We start from the raw sequence: 20,539 nt of genomic DNA on the forward strand, positions 1-20,539 counted from the left end.
TTTTTTCCCATATGCTGATTGGAGATCCTTTGGCTTGTCGCATTTGGTACGTATACAGTGCATCATCTATGGTGTCTTTAGAGTGTAATCGGTGAATTGTATAATGGTCTAAAATATTGGATTCTGTAACAGGATCTAGAAGTTGAAATTGACCAGTTTCTGATGAGTCTTGAATTATTTCAGTGGTTTCCCTCAGGTTTTCTTCAATATTTATTTCTTTGTAGTATTCATTTTTGTCTTTTAGATATTGCAGGGCTTGTCTAATTTTATGTAAATCCACGAGTTGTTACCAAATTATTTTGTCTTTTGTAGGTACGCCATTTACTAAGATAATAAAAAATGTATCTATTGGACGTTGCACTCTCTGAGTGTGTACATTTTCTTTGAGATCTAATGGCAAATAAACTACTTTGCCACAAATACCTATCAGTAATTCAGAGGGAGGTAGTTTTGCTGTTTTTGATTGAATGCATATTATTGCTTGAAATGGGTGCACTGTTTGAATTATGATACTCTCATACAAGTTAAGTTGTTGCAGGGGTTTTGGAAGTGGGAATAATTCCAAGTTATTTGTGATAGCACGTGAAGGTGTTTGGTTGTTGTCAAGTTTTGCAGTGCAGTAACTGCAAAGTATTAAGGGGTCAGTAATTTCGTATTTGTTTTCTGCTATAAGGTAGAGAGCTAATTGGAACCACTCGGAATCTTCATTGTCTTCTATTTTGCACATTATGTCTACAGTTTTTGTGCTATTCTTATAAAAAGTCCTGCGGCAACACACATACACATGGTTTGTTACTTCAGCAGATGTACTTTTAAACTTTAGTATTTCTTTTTTGTATTTTTGTAGTAGAAGGTTGCCATCTGTAGAGTTGTTGCTAGCCTGTTGTAAAGTTATTGCATTTTGTAACTGGCTTTCACTTCCAAAATATTTTCTCTGGATATGCTCTATTTTTTCGAGTAGTTCTTTGGCTGTACCATGTAGAAGATTGTCATTTAAATTGGCTAGTGCTAAAGCAGGACTTTTGGCATAGTACAGTTTATGTACCAGATTTCTTATAGTTGAATGCTGTGTTGATATCATTTTGATATGGTGGAAGATGATTTTGCAAATAGGTCCAGAAATGTAGGCTAATGAATATCCTTGTAGTCCTGTGTATTTGCGCACTGGACAGGAGTCTATACTTTGTAATAGTTTTATTTTCAATTTGTCTTTGCCTTTCACATACTGATTGAGGAATTGCCGTAAAGATCTGAAATATGTTTTGCCTATGTTACACATTGATGTGCACAGCCATTTATAGACTGAACGCATTGGTTCAGTGGAATGGAGAGTTGATACTAAGTTTTCTGGGGATATTTTTATGAGCAGCATTTCTTGTTCCATAATGATATTGTTACGTTTTTCATACCCTCGTCCACTACTATGTATGGCAATTGGGCTTCTTTGCTTTTGTTTGTATGCTTCTTCATTGAAATATTGTTCTGTGCTGGTGGTGTGACTCCATTCACCTCCACAGATGTTTGCAAAGCTATCTTTGTTGATATTCTGTTTATTGAGAATTTTTTTTTGTAGTTTAGTACTTTTGAGAAAGATTGCACTGTCTATGAGAGCTTCTAGGATTAATTTTCTACGGTAGGTTTTAATGGTTGTGCGTGATTTCTCTCCTGTTTTTATAAGGTTCTGAATTACTCTGTGGCGGAACATTGTAAAATATTTTTTTTGGTATGCTTACTTGTGGCTACATTGAGATTTATAGGTGCAGTGTTAGCACTAGTGGTAGCTGCAGTCTTGTTAATCACTTTCTGTTTCATTTTAAATTTTTGAAAGAGGAGACAATGTTTCTTTACTGGAAGCTGGTTTAGTTTCGCTTAGTGACTGTATTAGCTGTTTTGTTTGAACTTTTTGTGCAAATTCTGCTAGAGGTGGATGCTTATTTTGGACACTTTTATTTTGATTTTGTCTATGTCTGTGTTGCTTTCTACAGAGTTGCTTTTTGGTAGGCATTCCTTGGGATCTGTTGGAGAAAAAAGAAAGTGTGGGTTGGGATGTTGTGCAGTATATGTGTGCTTTGTGCATGTGGGTCTGAGCATGTATGTAGAGGTGTGTGATTGTTCAATGGGCTGTTACTTCAGGTTGGGAAGGCTATTCTCGTATTTGTGTGTTACTATACTGGTGTTCAGATGCCAATACAAAGTATGCGCCTGCTGAGGGGCAAGCAGTAACACTGAATCTAATGCTGCAGGGTTAATACAATTGTTTGTTCTACAATACTAGAATTCTACAGTGTTTGAGTAACAGTTAGAACATTATGGCAATATTGTACTTACTTTTTTTGATGGAAAGAATATGTTTCTTCTGAGTTCCGGTTCGTACTTTAGACGCTGCTGGTTTTCAGGAGAGTGGTCTTCACTGCAATTGTGAAAGAAAGAAGTTAGTTAATATGTGTGTTAATAGCACTGTTGTTAATGTAGACATACATTTGTTTATTTTTGCAGTGGTAGTGCTTTCTGATAACTGTGCATAGCATATAGATGCAGTTTTCTTTGTCTATGTGCATTCTTTATATTTTACTTAGAATCTGTCAGTTGAACGTGCCTTAGAAATGATTACAATAGTAAGCACACAGAGCACACTTGGCTTTTTAAGGCAGTGTTATTGAATGTTAGGAGATAGGAGAAATACCTGTATGCTTTCTTGCTATTCATCCAGTGTAAATGACCGGAACTGTGGGGAAAAGAATGCAATGTATGCATTTGTGAAGGTGTGGGAAATAAAGCTGAAGGATTTGATGGGTTCAGCAGCTTATTACTCTCCAGGATAGTTTTACAGGAGAAGGTTCAAAGAAAAAAACCTGGAAAAGTGGCAAAGGGACAAACCAAGTTTACCATAGAGCAGGTGATTAGGAAACTACTGGGTGATCCTGTGGTGCTTGGAGATGGGAGAGTCTGAAATAAAGTAAGGGTTGCAATGAAGGGCCTGGTGCTTGAGTAGTAGACTGAAGGGAAGGGGAGGGATGTTACATGTGTTGGTTTACTATACTGTTTGTACATAGTTGTACATGATGTGATAGACATGACTGCACCTGTGTATAGTTGAATGCTGTTGTAAATTGTAGAACGGAATGGGCAACCAGCTGGAATGGGAGAGCTGTCTAGAACAGTTGTAGAAGCAGTGGTGTTGTTTCAGTTGGGTGCCTTTCCAATGATATTGGCTATCTGTGTGCACGAATAAAGATGCATGTACTCATCCTGGCTGTATGTCACTTTATAACACCTTACAAAGCCTTTTCCCACAATTATACTGTTATTTCTCCCTTCTTTTGACATGAAATGACACTTTGTTAGACAGCTGTGTGTGTTGTGTCTGATTACTATTAAAATTATTCCTAAAGGAAGTTCAAATGATAGATTGGATGTAAATTAACCAGAATGTATCGAAAGAAAATTGTATGTACATCCTATGCACTATAATGCATTAAATGCTATTATAGTTTAAATGTGGATAAATAGGTGGCAGTGGATACACAAATGACAGAATGAATGAAGAGAATATCAGTTTGCACATTACAGTTAGTAATATGGGTAAATAAAAATTTGGAGAGCAGACAGCTTTGCAAGTGACACTTGATCATAGCAGATGGGAGAAATGACAGTAAGCTTTTTTTTACAGGTTTAACGGGGTAAGTGGCAGTTGCCCTGTTTATATGCGTTTATACAAGAGCTGTACATGTACTGTGCGGAAAATATTCATACCTGTAGTTTGTGTTCATGCATGTGGATGAGCATGAATCTGCAAGCAGAAATCTTGGAGGGTTTTACAGTAGTTGTTGCTGTAGGTGCTTTACAATCACAGCCGAATTGTACTCAGAGTGATCAACAGTACATCTAAAGTGCTGAAGTATGATGAAGGAGTTAGATGTCAAGTTCTTGGATGTGATTGGTGGATGGTTGTGTGACTGCTTAACAGTAGCCAATGAGGGAATGGTGCAGAGAGTGAAGTGGAAAGGGTAGAAGGGCTTCCCCATTGTTACGTGCTCCACAGACACTGCAGCTATCCGCGGACAGGGCATGCCACATCGGGGGCTTCTGAGCATGAAATGGGAGTGCATTTTGGGGATTATCCAATCAGGTTTTGAGGTTCTGCTTTGTATTGAGATAGGCTGTGTGTAGTGAAGATGGCAGAGGTGGAGAAAGTCAGGGTGTCGGTGGTTGGAGATATATTTGTGAATGGTTTGGAGAAGTATGCTAAACCTAAGAATGTGGCTAACAATTTTAATACTAAAGTAGTGGAGGTGTTGTGGTGCACTGTGCCTGGTTTTAATTTGCAGGGAGTGCTGGAAGTTTGTCAAGATATGGCTAGGTTCAATAGTGCAGATGTAGTTGTCCTTCACTGTGGTGCTGTGCATTTGGGCCATGTCAGTGCCCCTACTTTGTTGCAACATCTGCAAAACTTGGTTCAGGCAGTCATGAAAGTCCTTCCAAATGCCAAGGTTATTTTTCCTGCTTTGTTACCTAGAGCAGTATGGGACAGTAGTGTTTTTTGTCCTCAGCAAAATGCTGCTAGGTGTTTAATTAACCAAGACATGTTTGCTTTTATGATTAGAGCTGGGATGTTCTTTTGCAATAATGACAACATTGAATCTGGTAATGTTGTTTATTTTAAAGCAGATGGCATGTCTTTATCTTTCATGGGAAATGCCATGTTGTTTTGGAATATAAAGACTGCTTTGGAGAAGCGAATGTGACGATATTTGGAGGAAAATAAGGAAAAAAAACAAGAGAAATTCAAAATAAAAGGTGCTTCTGAAGCATCTTAAAAAAACAAAAAAGGCTTTTTTCAGAGCCAACCTCAAAGAGGAAATGGGGCATCCTATTTAAATGTTCATTTCCCACTCTGAGATTTTACGATTTGTCCGCGGACACCGCGGTTGTCCGCGGACAGTGCATATTACATACAGGGATTTTGAGGCTGAGAGGCATGCAAATGAGACCTAGCAGGACAAGGGGTTGGTCAGTAAGGTTTACTGGGTGTGATGTGTAAGGAGAGACTTTGTCAGAAAGTCTTTTTCCTGAGAGGAGAGTAAATAGCTATAGCTGTGTCTTTCAGAAGGCAGATTGTCTGGATTTTGGGAGACTTGTGGATAAATTGGTTGGAGGTGCATGCAGATCGATGTGGAGTGGCTGCAAATCATGGATTCCCTCATGTGGAAGTGCACTGGTATGGAGTGCGTGGCATGAAGTGGCTTGGTTTGGTACCTCTTTGTGCTACTTTGGTGACACAGTGTCACCCAGACATTATTATTATTCATTGTGGAGGGAACAGTTTAGGACATGTCTCTGGAATCTTTTTGCAATATGCAATGAAAGAAGAACTTGGGAAAGTCATGGTTATGTTTCCAAACTCACGAGTCATTTTTTCGCATATTGCGCAGACAAATGTGGCTGCGTTCTTCTTCATTTGACCACAAATGGAGAAAGTGAGGCACAATGTCAACAAGGCTGTTTGTGCCTTTCTGAGAGATGTTGGCATGTCCTCTTTTCACAATGAAAATAATATGTTTCGTAGTACACACATTTTTTGCAGAGATGGAGTACATCTTACTTATAGTGGCAATCAGATTTTTCTGTGAAGTATACAAAATGCATGCGACCCTTTTTGAAATTATAGCAATCCTTTTTCCAGTAGGTGTTGACCATTTAAAGTTTTTGAAACACAAAAAACACCACAAAAAACGTTCTTTTCAGAGCCACCACTTCCCCCTGGAGAAAAGCGCAATGGTTTTGATAGGGCAGCACCCCAAACATTTTAGAAGTCCGCAGACCGTCCGCAGACTTTTGAAAATACACAGGGCCCTGTGGCATTTCATTAGCACTTCTATTTTTTAACTGTGAAAGGTGGCCCTGAAAAGAGCCTTTTTTTGGGGGGGGGTTTGTTTTTTTGTATTTTTCTTGGTTTTTCAGACAAGACACATAAGGAAAGGAAGGGAAGGGAGGATAAGGAAGGGGCACCAACCACAGGGATAAGAAAGGGCAGGTGGAGAGAGGAACATGTAGCGTGGGCCTTATTCAGGTAGTGGGCAGTCCTTCTCATACTCCCGGACCGCAGCCCCGAAAGCACTTTGAAGGGTCTCCCCCCTGCAGAGTATTGCATTGAAGTACATACATAATACTGTGACCCTCGAAAGGTAAGGGTCAACAGCATCACATATGGCCTGCAAGGCAGCTCGAGGGATGTGCTGCCCCCACAGGAGTGCCTCTTATGTTGACAGGAGCGGAAACGGAGGATGCTGCAGGGGAACTCAACCTATTACATTTATCGCAAGGTACAACCTTACGAAAAGCCCCACCGTGGAACAATCTTAGGTGTTGCTTCATTGAAGTAGTACTGTAGCTGTACAAACCCGGTTTGCCAAGATTCAGTACCAACTGGCATTGAGTGCAGCGCACCTTGTTTGCACAAGCTTGCGGTACTCCATCAAGAGTGGCAAACAACCTCCACACCCAAGATTCACGGTGATTGCTAGTAGTTGGTACTTCCACTACCTCATCCTTGTCATCCTCTTCATCCTCCTCTGCATCCTCATGCATGTTCCCCTCTGCAGGCCCTTGCGGAGGTGGTGGTGGTGGAGGGGTTGGGGTGGTGCTGATGTTGAGGCAGCAGGAACAGGACTCACCATGGTTGCCATCTTCTCCAAATGTAAAGGAGCACAGCACAGCAAAAGCAATTTGTGATAACCAGCAATCTGGAGCAATGCTCTGTTCTGGAAATCCAAAATCAGAATGAGAATCGGCTCAGGGGTGTGGCCTTTTATAGGGGTACTGGTGCATGCTTCGCGGTCACCCGCACTGTCCGCAAACACTTCGAGCACCAAAAAGGGTTCAGAAAGTTACAAAAAGTAGGCAGATCGCTAGTGACATGGTCTGGGACATGTGCAAGCGGGACGTTTCACAGGAAAATACCTTGGATTGCTCAAAAAAGCACTTTTTTGATGTCCGGGGGCTCGGACAGTGTTCGTGAACAAGGACCCACACTTAGCGTGGCTGTGGTCATCACATGATGACATCGCGGACACGTTCGCAAATGGGACAGGTGTCATGTGTGCAGTTGTTCCACAGACAGTGTTCGAGTCCCTGAACTAATTAAAAGTGTGACACACGTGCGTCGGACAGTTACGGACAGGTGCGATGTTCGTAGGACCAAGGGTGTGATACGCATGTGTGCGGGTGTTCTACGGACAGTGTTGAGGTCCCCGAACAAATTAAATGTGCGTCACAACTTTGCGGACAGGTGGATGGGCTATGTGTTCTATGGACATATTCATTCTGGTTGCGTACAATGCAAACAGGGGGGATGTTCTTAGGACACTTTATTTTGAATAGTTGCGGACGGATTGAGTGTCCTAAAGACACCTCCATCTTGATTGCGGACAGTGCGAACAGGCATAGTTTCCTTAGGACACCCCCATTTTGGTTAATTGCGGACATCCCGGACACCCGCGCCATCCACGGACACCCTAACTGCCTTTTTTTTAAAAACAAGACACAGAGGAATATAGTAACAGCACACATCATATTTTATTATTTTATAAAAATATAAAAATGATGAAAGAGAGGGGGAAGCAGAAATTGATACAAATACAGGGGGACTAGGGCTTTGTACATGTTGGATGATAGGGGAAGAAGGGAGCAAAGTCTCATCATAATGTTTTTCATGATGGGGATTATTTGGGGATGTGTCTGTTTCAATATTATTCTTATTGTCTGTATGGTCTGTTTAATATATATATATATATATATATATATATATATATATATATATATATATGTTAAGTACACATAAAATAATGGTTATTAATTGGTTTATTTAGAGAAGTGAAGTTTCTACCATTAGTATCACTGTTTTCACTAATTTCGTCCTAAGGAAAATGTTCTTCTAGCCATTCCAAAGTACTAGACATTTCTGTGTAAAAAAAATATATATATTTTTCAGTGTACCCTACTACAGAAAGTTTATAAATATAGGAATTAATGTACTGTACCTACCAGTTTGTTTTTAGTTTTGGTGTTACTGCTTCGTAGGTGTGTTATTGATTTTTGCTGTGCAGTTTCTGTGAGGTAATTCTGCTTGAGGCATATGTTATTTATTTTTTGGTATGTTCCATTATGTTCCATATGCTATGTAATTGGACTGTTGGTGTCTTACATATACAGTTTGAACTTCTTATTTATTTTTTAATGTAATTTATTTATATGATGCTCTTTGAACATGTTCAGTGTTTTCATTGAATGATACAATGTAAGATACCCCCTGATTTTTTGCATAGTGTTGATGTTGACCGAGTCCATCCGCAGACATGCGCACGGTCCACGGACATCAGAATCACTAGCGTGGGACAGGGGGTTCAGTATGTTCTATGTTACATGTATATAAATAAGGGAATCCTACTAAAAACCTATCAAATTCATGCTATCTATATCTATATTCAATGAAAAAATATTTTTTAAGAGGATGTTACGGTTAAGTTGCGCTCCTAAAAACCTATGATATTCAGTGAAAATCTTTGTTAATGGGACGTTATGATTAAGTTGCGCTACTAAAAACCTATGAAATTCAGTGAAAAAACTTTGTTAAAGGGATGATATGGTTACAAGTAAAACCGAAAAACCCCAGAAATTCACCAGTTATGGTAAGCTAAGCAACCGTGCACTGCTAAGACTAACACCCAGGACATCAAAGATGACATCACAAATGTCATTGATGACATCACTGGTGACATCACATGTGCATTTACTTTTCATGAAAAGTCTGTACAAGGGATTCTTATTATAATGTTGACAAAAAAGTGTCAAGGATCATTGGAATAAATATCATGAGCTGCGTAGTGCATTAAGCAATGCATTGATATAAATAGCATTCTGTTATGAAGTTCTTTCCAGTATACTAAGCTACTCATGTAGAAACATAGGCATTGTGTGCAGCATACATGGTGGAGGTGCAATATTCATAATCTTGCCCTGTTCAATAGTGAAATGATAAATGCTTTCTTATTTGAGTTTTGCGTACTGTGAAACATGTAATAAGTAGCTAATAAAACCCACTTAATACATAATTGCATTATTACAGACAAAACACAAAGAGACAACAACGCATACAAAAATGAGCATATACAGGTAAAGTGAAGTAAGCAAAAAAGCAGCAGTACTGCTAGAAAGTGACCTAACTGATTATCTTCATGCACAGAAATTGTTGCTCTGTTTCAAAACTGCTACTTCCCCTATGTATATGTATCACATGATGTGACTGGACCCTAAGGAAAGTAGTGTGAGTACAATGTATACAAATATGAGCATATAGAGAGAAAGTACAGTCATAAAAAAACAGCAGAACTATCAGAAAGTGTTCATAACCTTACTGATTACCTTCATGCACAGAAAGGATTGCTGTCTTTCTAGCCTGTGTCTTCCCCTATGTATATGTATCATATGGTGTGACTAGAACCTATGGGAATTACTGTAAGAACATATTTGAAGGATAAAGTCTACAAAAATAGTACCTTTTGAAGTTTTAGTTCCTGACTGTTACTGAAGAAAAACATGTGGCCTAGATATGCCAGTAAAGGAAGAAAGAGGGAGCCAGACATGTGATGTCATCAGTGATGTCATCTTTGATGTTCTGGGTGTTAGTCTTAGCAGTGCATGGTGGTGGCACGAGTTATGGATGCTTAGCTTACAATAACTGGTGAATTTCAGGGGGTTTTCGGTTTTACTTGTAACCATAACGTCCCTTTAACAAAGTTTTTTCACTGAATTTCATAGGTTTTTAGTAGCGCAACTTAACCATAACGTCCCATTAACAAAGTCTTTTCACTATATATATAGTTCTGTATGTGAGTGGTGTTATGTAAAAGCCTATTTGGTTAAATAGATAAGAAAAATAAAATACAAAAATAACAGCTATCACTTTGATGTTTCTTGTGGTTTCCTTGCTCTGATGGTTGGTCACTAGAAAAACACAAACTGATTGGCAGGCATCTTGTTGCGGCTGTATGGCATGAGAAAAGGGTGGACTGCTCAAAAACAGACTGGCCCCAGGGGTGAGGTGGGTGTGGCAAGAATTGCAGCTCTCTCAAATGCAACCGCCCACCTCAGGGGCAGGGTTGGCTCTGGACTTCTCCCTGGTAGGCCTCCCACCACTGGCTGAGAAGGGATCCCATCCCTGCTTGATAAGGCCATGCCACATATATCCAGAAGGAATGATAACCTGGACGCTCTTACATACAGAACAAAAACTCAGCTTTTGCCAATACTGGAACTTCCAAAAATGCACAGACCATGCTCTCAAGTGATCCTACCAGTTGCAAAGATGGTAAGTGATATTGACAGAATTCGCCTAACTGCTGAAGTCTATGCAATTCCTAATCTGCCATATTTCCAAATTCAACACTTGATAGATTTACCTGGTTGTCTGAGCTCTGCTCATCTCTTACTGTTTAAGTGAGGAAGTGAATTAAGGGTCTCTAGTCTGGTTACTGTCTTGAAAAATAGTTGCAGTATATGCCTAGATCGGTACATTTCGATATGCTTAATGCCTTTTACCATGCAGTACATTTTCCATCACTTTACACTGTTTTCTATTTAAATATATTTTGCAATTATTTTAAATGTATGCAAAATCAGGGGACTTTAGCGTCACTGTATTCAGATGTATCTGGTGTGGCTATCTTGAAAGCACGGCATGGATCTTTGTCTTGTGAAACTGTCTTGGAAACTCTTGCACAAGGCGGATTGTTTTTGAACTGTTTTAAAGGTGAATAAACGTGTAAATGCTATTTCTATTCACAATACCTTGTTTATGAGAAAGAAAGATGCAGTCTGAGTGCGTTCAAACCAGTTGAAGCCGAACCCGCTAAAGAAAGAGGTTCTGATCACTGTAGGGTAGGCTGTACCATGGCCCTCAATTTTAAGGTCCAGCTCTAAGGTGATAAGGTTGAAAAAAACACCTAGTATAGGTAGTTTACTGCGCAGCGATTTGGTTGAATTCTTTCCATCGAATTTCACTGCATATATATGTGTGGGGGGTGGGTTAGGTAATAATAAATGGGGGTGGAGGGTGAGAACAGCTGCGGGGGTCTCCCCTGCATATATATGCAGTGAAAGAAAATCGAACAAGCCGGGTTCGACAAAAACAATTCAATAAAATCACGTAGATCCAACCAACTTGCCACGGTGGAAGCCCTGATGAGAGCAGAATCCTCCTCCCGATGATCATTAGCCAATTGAGTGGCCTTAGGATCTCAATCTATTGTATGTCCTGAAAAGTGAGTATTTGATGCCCTGATGCCTTTAGGGCATATATATACTTAGTAATTTGTGATGGAGAGGCAGAAAGTACTGTGTCCCTACGTTCCAAGGACCACAGACAAAACATGTCTTTTGTCCCATAATTTTGGGCTATGGTACTGGGATGGGGGTGCTCTAAGGGTTACAAGAAACAATATTCTCTTTTTTACCAGTGATCTCATCCAAGTTGGTTTAGGCAACAATTTGACGTGGTCTCACGTACATGTAATTGAAACTGCACTGGTCGCCCGGCCACCCTTGGTTCTTGAGCCCAGGTCCCCTCCCCCGCAGTTGCACACCACGCTGCCTCCCTGGCAACCCCCACACTTGTGGACTGTTTTGTATCCCTACAGCCCACTACCTGCACTTGACACCTGATGTCTGCACTTACCCTTGCACTTGGCACCAGCTGGCCGCACCTTTACCTTATGGCTTCTATGTATTCTAGTTATTCCATTGTTGATCTCATGTACTGCACGGACCCCTCCCTCTCCCCCAGCACATTTTCCCTTCCCCCTCCCCCTACACTTGCGCAATCTCAATATCACCTGGCCTAGTAAGATCATTGTCTCTGTTTTCCCTCTGTTCTCCCTCCCTTGCCTCGTCACGCCTTGAAACACTTGTGTATAGGCGCGTTATAAATGCCATATCATATCATATTATATCACGTAGATATCTATGCACTGTGCATTCTGTACCATGGAGCACGAGATGACTGGAGTGGTGCATCCATAGTACATTTTAATAGCTTGCCATACCATACACTTTACACTTGTTCACAGCAGTATCAAGTTGAAGGTCTCATTATTTATTTGTGCATTTTGTTATGCACTAAACGTTGCCTTTTTGGCCCCTGCAAAGTGTGCTTGATCAGAAGGGTCATTTGGTCTATGGTGGCGTCAAATGTCCCAAGTGTCGACTCTCAGCGTGTCCATAGTGGGCTGTGATCCGCCTGTCCTGAATCCCCTGATGGGTTACACCCGGTCGAGGGATGTAACAGGGATGTTGGTATCTTTTCAGGCCGATAGTGCAGTGGAGTCAAGCATCAGGTCTAGCGGGAGGCTCTGCTGTTCTGGACAGACCCTGATGGTTGATCGATCAGTCTGGTTTGGTTGATCGATCAGTCTGGTTTGCTCCCTAATCAGAAGAAATTAAACACTGTACATTGTTTACAGATTGATTAAATAGCTTGGTTTTCAGTTCTTTCTGAAATTGTGGCACCTTTGGTTGCTCCTTACGCGTGGGGGCAGGGATGTCATTTCACCAAAATGCCAGTGGTAGTGGAAGTGACTTCACACGACCATTGACCACTGATGACATCACAGGAAGTGATGTCATTTGACCCCCCAACCCGAAGTGACATCACAGGATGTGATGGAATACTACCTTTCACCCCTTGACAAAACAGGAGGTGGCATCACATAGCATTGTTCCTAGGTACACTACAAAAAATACAATTACGATATCACTTTAATGTGATATACATTTCATACAAGAAAGGATCACTGTATGTATAGTTAATATCAGTGTATATGGGCCCATATTATCAAATTATTGTGAATGCAAGCAGTCCAAGGCCAAATGATAATGATGTGTTATTATATAGCATTTACCCTTAAGGGCTTTATAGAGAACAAATATACATACAATATCACCCATCCTGTGTTGGTACTCATTTGTTGACCTCAGAAGGATGAAAGGCTTAGTTGCCCTTTTCCCAGGATTTAAACGTGCAACCTGAGATCACACACACATAACAGCAATGAGCACTCAACCCACAGAGCTATCTTACCGGCTATAGTAAAATGAGCAATTACATGTCTGAATGTTCTCAAAGTCAGAAAGCAAATAACACTCTGTAGTCGATACCATTAAACTGGTAACTGAGCTTTAACAGCAGGACAGTTCATCTGCAGGTCTGGTGCAAAGTTTGCCACATGTCAAGCCTGTGTGGATCTACTTTTCAGACTTCACAGGATGGCAAAATACATACAATTGGGAGGTTTAATAACTGTGTATTAAAGAGTTTAGAGTAGCGCAGGGAACGCAGCGCACTCACACGGCATCCCGTACTCTGGTCACTCATTACCTCATACATGCAAACAAACATCCTGACCAGCATGCCAGGGAGATTGGAAAGATAAACACATTACAACAAAGCATTGATTGTGGCACAATGAAATCAAGGGCCACTTAATGTGCTATGGTCAAACATTTCTACACTCTACACAAGCTTTTAGGCACAAGGATTTTGTCAAGTGACCGAGGACACCGAGTTGGAATGTCTTGTGATGATCGTAACAGAGACAATGGCAGAAAAAAACATGCTATGGGCCTGATCACGACTTCGGCGGTAACCCTTAAATCCGGCGGTAGCGCTAATACCGCCGGATTTATGGGTCCGCCAAATCAGGGCTCTGGCGGATTTCGGGAAATCCGCCGGCGGTAAGAGCGCGAAAATTCCCCATTGAGCCCAATGGGGAATGGGGCATTCCCGAATGGGCTCAATGGGGAATGGGGAATTACTTTACCGCCGAACTCGTGGTAATAATGCCGGCGGTAATGGCCAATTCGTGATCAGGCCCTATGACTGCAGCTTGTGAAAAGCAATATACATAGGGCCTCATCAGGAGTTGGGCGAGCGGGAAAATGCGGCAGTAACTCTATTACTACCGCATTTGCCGCTCTTCCCATTCGCGAGTATGGCCCTACCTGGACACATTCACCTCCAGCTCTCACCTGGGGGTGCATGCACCGGCGGTATGCGCATTTCCGGTGCTATTACCGCCGGCGGTATTTGCACCAGCAGCAATTGCGCCACCCATCCCAATTGGCTCCAATGTACCCAATGGGAAATGGGGATTTACTGCCTTATCACTACTCTTGACCTGGCGCAAGTTGCACTGGACTGAGAAGCGGTAATGCAAATTGCGTTGGAGGTATCTCGGCGCAATTACCGACGGAGTGCCGCCCAACTTGTAATGAGGCCCATAGTCCGAAATTGATGCTTATTCTACTCTTAATGCTTTTTGGATGGTTTTGTCTGCATTGTGAATTTGAGGTGTTTAAAGACAGACTAAATCAGTGACTCACCCCCTGAAGTGTGCCTGAAATAAACCATTAATGATTATTATTGTATAGAATTCCAGAAAGACAAATTATTTGTTATTCCTATTCTTTCTTATTTAGGGTCACTGCTAAAAGTGCTATACTTATGGAGCCCCCTGTTTTATTTTTTTAAGCGTCCCGAACAAGAATGGCAGCCACTCCAGAAACAAAGAGCCACATAGAGCTGGCCACAGCCCAGGAGCTTCCATTTGAAAACAAAAAAAAAATATATAAATATATATTTGTTTTAGTGTTAGCAATGGAGACCACAGGGGTAGCAAGGGAGACCTCGGAGTTTGCAGTTCCAACACCTGGCGACCCCCAAATGACATCCCTGCATGGGGGTCAGGATTATTCAAGAACACTACACAGTACAATATGACCTTGTGAGAAGCTGCTGGTTGCAGGGTGATAAAGGAAATTTAGAGGTGAACTTAAACATTCAGGGCCCTGTACGGCTCAGAATTAAGACTCCGTTTTCAAATGATCCATAGTCCGAGTATTTGGCATCTGAACCTCAGGGGCCAGAAATAAAACAATGCTAAGGCATTCTGGGGCCCTAGCCACTGGTGGCTAGGGCATCATCGGGAGTTACCATCAACTCTATTTTTTATTGTACACTTATGTAAGATTTTCATATACGCTTCCTGCTATTTTGTCAAGGTGAAAGACTGCATGATTTTGTTTCGTGTGATGCCATCAGGGTCAAGTTCATGTGACCTCACGCTAACTAACCCTATGATTTTGGCTACATTAAGTCAATGTAGAGCTGGGATCAAAACCTTATTTTTTTTTTTTTTTATTGTTGTGTTTGATGGAACATCTTTACAACATATAAACCTTTTATGTACAGGTTAAAAAAAAAGTGGGAACAATTTTCCTCTACGATCCCGCCCATTGCAGATCACTTGATGTTGGGTTGGAAAGTTTAAACCTCGCTCTTCACCTGTTAATTACAGTGCAACGACCCAGTAAAGCCAAGTCAGTACACTCCATATCTTTTTAACTCTAGGACTATTTATTTAGTGTGTGCCAAGAAGATATACTTACTAGTAAATTGACACTTTTTAAATATAAACATAAGTGGAGCTAGCAGCAAAGGACTTGCTAAGTGTCTTTCACTATCACAAAGCTTGAAGCTGGGCTTGATCCTCAGTGTGCAGAGAAGCAGAGCACAACATGGCCGCCCCAGCTTTGATGGAAGCAGTTGCAGACCGAGAACCAGGAAGTAGCAGCAGATGGCAGTGTCACCGTCAGCGCTGGGCAGGGGAATCCTTTTTTATGTATTTTTATTATTTAATGGTTAAAACAAGTTAATGTTTAACATATATAATACACAAAATATAATTAATTCATTAAAATTATACAAAAGAAAAGTAAAAGGAAGAATGCCAACAATACATAAAATCACCACGATTGAATTGACATAGAAAACTAAATTCCAGTTAAATCCGATGTTAGATATTCTTAAAATTTAAGACATTTTAAAAAGGTTGCCACCGCGACAACTGTAGAAGTGGTACGTACCGATAAACATTCAAACTAAACTTGCTCCCCTAGCCCAACTTCCAAAGCTGATCTAAATGTTTTTTAGGTGATTCCATCTCTGTCTCGGGAGGATAGCTCAGGGGCAAAGTGCTCGCCTTGGAAGCAAGACGACGCAGAGCAACATAGGTGCGATCCCCGAGTACGCACTTAGAAACCTCTGGATATTAAGCGTGTTATAAATAACCTATCATATCATATATCTGCCCCTGTATGGTTGGGCAATCTATGATTAGGTGCTTAAGGGTTTCACCCTCACCCATAACCTTGCAAAAACGACAACTCAGCTGATCAGCTTATAAACAGACAAGTCTGATCAAAATCTGCCTTGTCAGATGCAAGTTCCAGCAAAAGCGTAAAAATGTAAGCCTGATTGATTTGGCTGGGTATATCGCTAGAAAGGGGGTTAAAGTACCTTTATTTTAGTGATTCCCCCTTCAAGTGACTCAAAGAGGGGTATCCATACATTTTGCCAACTACGTTAACCCAATCGTATTCAAATAGAAGCTCCTTCTCTCTGCAGGGTTTCTCTCTAAACTCACTAACAGAGCTAGTCGCTCCAAGTAAAAGGAGATTACAAAAATTAAACATCTCATTCAGCCATCTGCATTTCCCTGACTCAAGAATGCATCTCAAATCCCCAAACAAATCTTAGAACATTACAGGTGATCCAGAACAGCGCAGTACGAGCCGTGCTTGGACTTGGGCGTTACACTCATGTCTCGGAAGCAAGACGTAGCCTGCATTGGCTGCCTGTTCAACAACGCTTGCTTCACAAGGGGCTGTCTATTGTGCATAAATGCATGCACGGTAAGGCCCCATCATACCTCAAGACCAGGCTAAAAAAGAAACCTGTTGATCGCTTGCTACGATCTAACGGCAATATCTCTCTGTTCCAACCTGTGTCCGTGCTGAAGGGGTTTGGAGGAGCCAGTTTCAATTCCTGGGCTCCCACCCTATGGAACTCCATGCCAAAACATCTGGCTAATATCAGCTCAGTGGCCGTTTTCAAAAAACAACTGAAAACGTACTTGTTTGATCTAGCCCTTGGGTAAGGCCTCCTCTCACTTTACAACTGACACTACGTTCCCTGTGTCTGACCTATAACACCCTTGACTCCGTGTCTTTGGTAGAGTCTGGCTTGTTCTTATCATCTTTGTTGTCCTGTCACTTTCCATGTTCCTTGTTGTCTGTTTCTTTTTCCCTTGTGTGCGCCCTGAGGCCTCAGGGTTAGTGGCGCAATACAAGAACACAGATAGATAGAGATAGATAGATATATAGATAGATAGATAGATAGATAGATAGATAGATAGATAGATAGATAGATAGATAGATAGAAACAAGGAATCGGGGACTGGGCATACGATTTTCCTAGCCAGTGACAATATTCTCCACTCTGCTCGCGTTTGGAGGAAATTAATGTCCCAATCATAGCGAATTGCATGCATGGGAACAGAATTGGGCCCCCTATGCCAAACCAAGGCTGCAAGAAGTGTCAGTGTCTCCAATAATAATAGGGATTATACATCACTCCGGTACAGAATCTTGGGGCCAATTTTCCCTTCATAGAATTTTAAACTCGATTTCAAAGAATAGGTACCGTACCGGGAATCAACCCTCTGCAGTTGATTAATTAAAGGCATAATGCAATCCCTCAGTCGCTCTTTCAGCCTGGTCAGCGATTGATTGCCAATATAAGAAATCCCAAATACCTCAAGGAATTCACCTTAGTCACACATTCTGAACCAATGTGCCATCTAAAGGTCATTTTCTTTTGGCCCTTTGAGCATTGCAAAATCTTAGTCTTACTAGGATTAATCTGAAGCGCATGATTGTCCACATATGCCGCGAAGACCTACTGGGGTGCAGTCAAAAATGACAAAATCGTCCATGTAGGACAATCAACAGGGCCTTAATTTGTGTATAACAGGCTTGATGAATGCGCTGGTGCTAAACAAAGACCAATGTTGGATAGATAAAGGTTAAACAGGCAGGGTGCGAGAATGCAACCCTGCCTGACTCCCCAGAACATAGGAATCAGACGCGAGAGACTACCCAAATAATTCAAGCGTACTTGGATATCTGAGTGGGAGTACAAGCCAACAATTAATCTCAGAAGTCCCTGAGGAACCCCCCACTTATGGAGTTTAGACCACAGATGTTTGCTGTCAACAGTGTCAAAAGCAGCTGTTAAATCTATTGAGGCTATGATGACAGAATCATATTTCCCCTCCCAAGCCAAATGCTAGAGTATTTTCACTACAAGCCCAATTAAAGATGCTCCCACATTTCTACGAAAACCAATTTACCATTTTTAGAGTCAACACACAGCAACATCCCACGCCTCTGGATGGGAAAGCAAGATTGAAGCAAAAACCTTGCTATCCACATCCAGAAGGGCAGTGGGCCTGTAGTTCAGGGGAAGAGTGCTTTCAGCCGTCTTGTGAATTGGAATGATATGGGCTTTTTACCACGAAAGAGGGAAACAGATCCAAAAGTACAACACTCCTAAACAAGATATTAAGAGAGGCTGCCCAGGCTGCTGGATTGCTCTTGAGCAAAAGGTTTGATAGTGTGTTGGGTCCCGGAGCCTGGTATGGACTGATCTTCGTTATTATCTCCAAGATATTTTCATAATTAAATAGAGTCCATCAGATCACTGGTACCCCAAACTGGTGCAACATACTCTACAGTGCCTCGAGGTCATGCGTATAGAGAAGTAAGGGCAGAACCCAATCCTTCTCGGGCCCTGCATTTATTTGTCTCCGTGGCTGTTGATGGTCAACATTGTTCAAGAGTCGCCAAAAAGCCTGAGTATTTTCGTTTTTTAGAACAACAAAAAGGGCTTCTGCGTCCCCCTGAAGTCTCCTGCAGCGGGTCTGTCAAAGCCAATTCCTACATGTTTGGTGCTTTTGCCTCATCAGGTTCCCTTTACATCATGCAAAATATCAAGTCATTGTTTTAAAGACCTTACATCCTTCCTTAATTAGCGCTTTCTGGCCACGACTGCCTCACTATACACATGCAAGAGATTTTTCAGCTGAACTATAAAATTCGGCCCTTGGTTGCACTCACCTAAACGCCCTAAAAGTGTTCAAAGTTGGAGGCAGAAAACACCAAACACTTCCACTCCATAGAGGAGTACTCCAAGACCTCCATCAGGGAGCGACTCACCCTATTCATCAAAGCTTGATTCCAATAAAGGCAATTACCCGTCGGATTAACCGGCACATCAACTGAATTGATAATCAACCAGTGAATTGTCACCACCCCAAAAATCAATGTGTCAATAAAGCGCCAAAAAAACAATCATCAGAATTCACAACCAGAAGGTTACTCGCTAATTTAGCCAAAGTTGGCAAACCACCATGTGGCCGATCTGCCGCTCCTCGCCTAGTAGCTTGAAAAAGAACCATAAACCCACTGGCGATGGGTTTGGAATTGAATTTGCAAATGATTGTTTGCCTTCAAGAGACTTGTTTGCAAACGTGCCTGGTGCTTTATATGATATGATTTGATGATTCATGTACAGGTGCGTTATAAATTAATAATCATATCATATCATATAATATCAAGCACCAGGCATGCTTGGAACCAAGTCTCTTGAAAGCAAACAATCATTTGCAAATTCACAGCTCGATTCATGGAATTATTGTGCGATGAAAATTCCTGCGCAAGCGTGCGAAACCGTGCGAATCGCAGTGCAAGTGCGAAAATCGCAGCAAAACCCAAGCACATCGATTCATGGAAGTCCGTGCACGAGTAAAATCTGGGATGTGCGCTGAAAATCTGCGTGGCGGACGCCAGCACACAGGTCATCTAACGGCGTGCACTACGGCCACAGAGAAAGCGCACATAGCGCGGCGCACATAACAAAAGTAGGCGTAACACGGGGCGTGACACGCGGAATGGGGAACAACACGTGAAAATGTGGGCATCACGGGGGAAGTACAGGAGGCAAGTGCACGGAACGCCCACACGCTCGCCTACAACACATATTCATGGAATCGAATAGGGCAAACCAGCGCACGGGCGAAGACGCGCACAGGCCTAAACACGTCCGCCACACAAAGGCAGGTGGTAGCGTCCCCGCGCATGAAAAAAATGTGCGCCAAAATGTGCGCTAACAAAAAGCACGTATATACAGCTCTGATGATTGTCCCATACTGTGACCCTCTAGGACAAATGACGTGCAAAGGGGTACGGGACAAACACGGACACCCACTGTGTCAAAAATCGCATGTATGTGTATTTCGGGGGTGTTCGGGAAGTTTCACACGCGATTGGCTTTGGGGGCGAGCGGGTTGCGTGTAAATCTGGGGTTCGCGGGAAGTTTCACACGCGATAGGCCCTGTGCGAGTGGGGTGCGTGTATTCCTGGGGTTCGCGTGAAGTTGCACACGCGATTGGCCTGTGTACGTGTAAATCTGGGGTTTGCGGGAAGTCTCACACGCGATAGGCCCTGAGCGAGTGGGGTGCGTGTATTCCTGGGGTTTGCGTGAAGTTTCACACGCGATTGGCCTGGGTACGTGTAAATCTGGGGTTCG

Source organism: Ambystoma mexicanum, chromosome 1q (assembly GCF_040938575.1).
Source record: "Ambystoma mexicanum isolate Mex_15411 chromosome 1q, UKY_AmexF1_1, whole genome shotgun sequence".
Lineage (NCBI taxonomy): Eukaryota > Metazoa > Chordata > Amphibia > Caudata > Ambystomatidae > Ambystoma > Ambystoma mexicanum.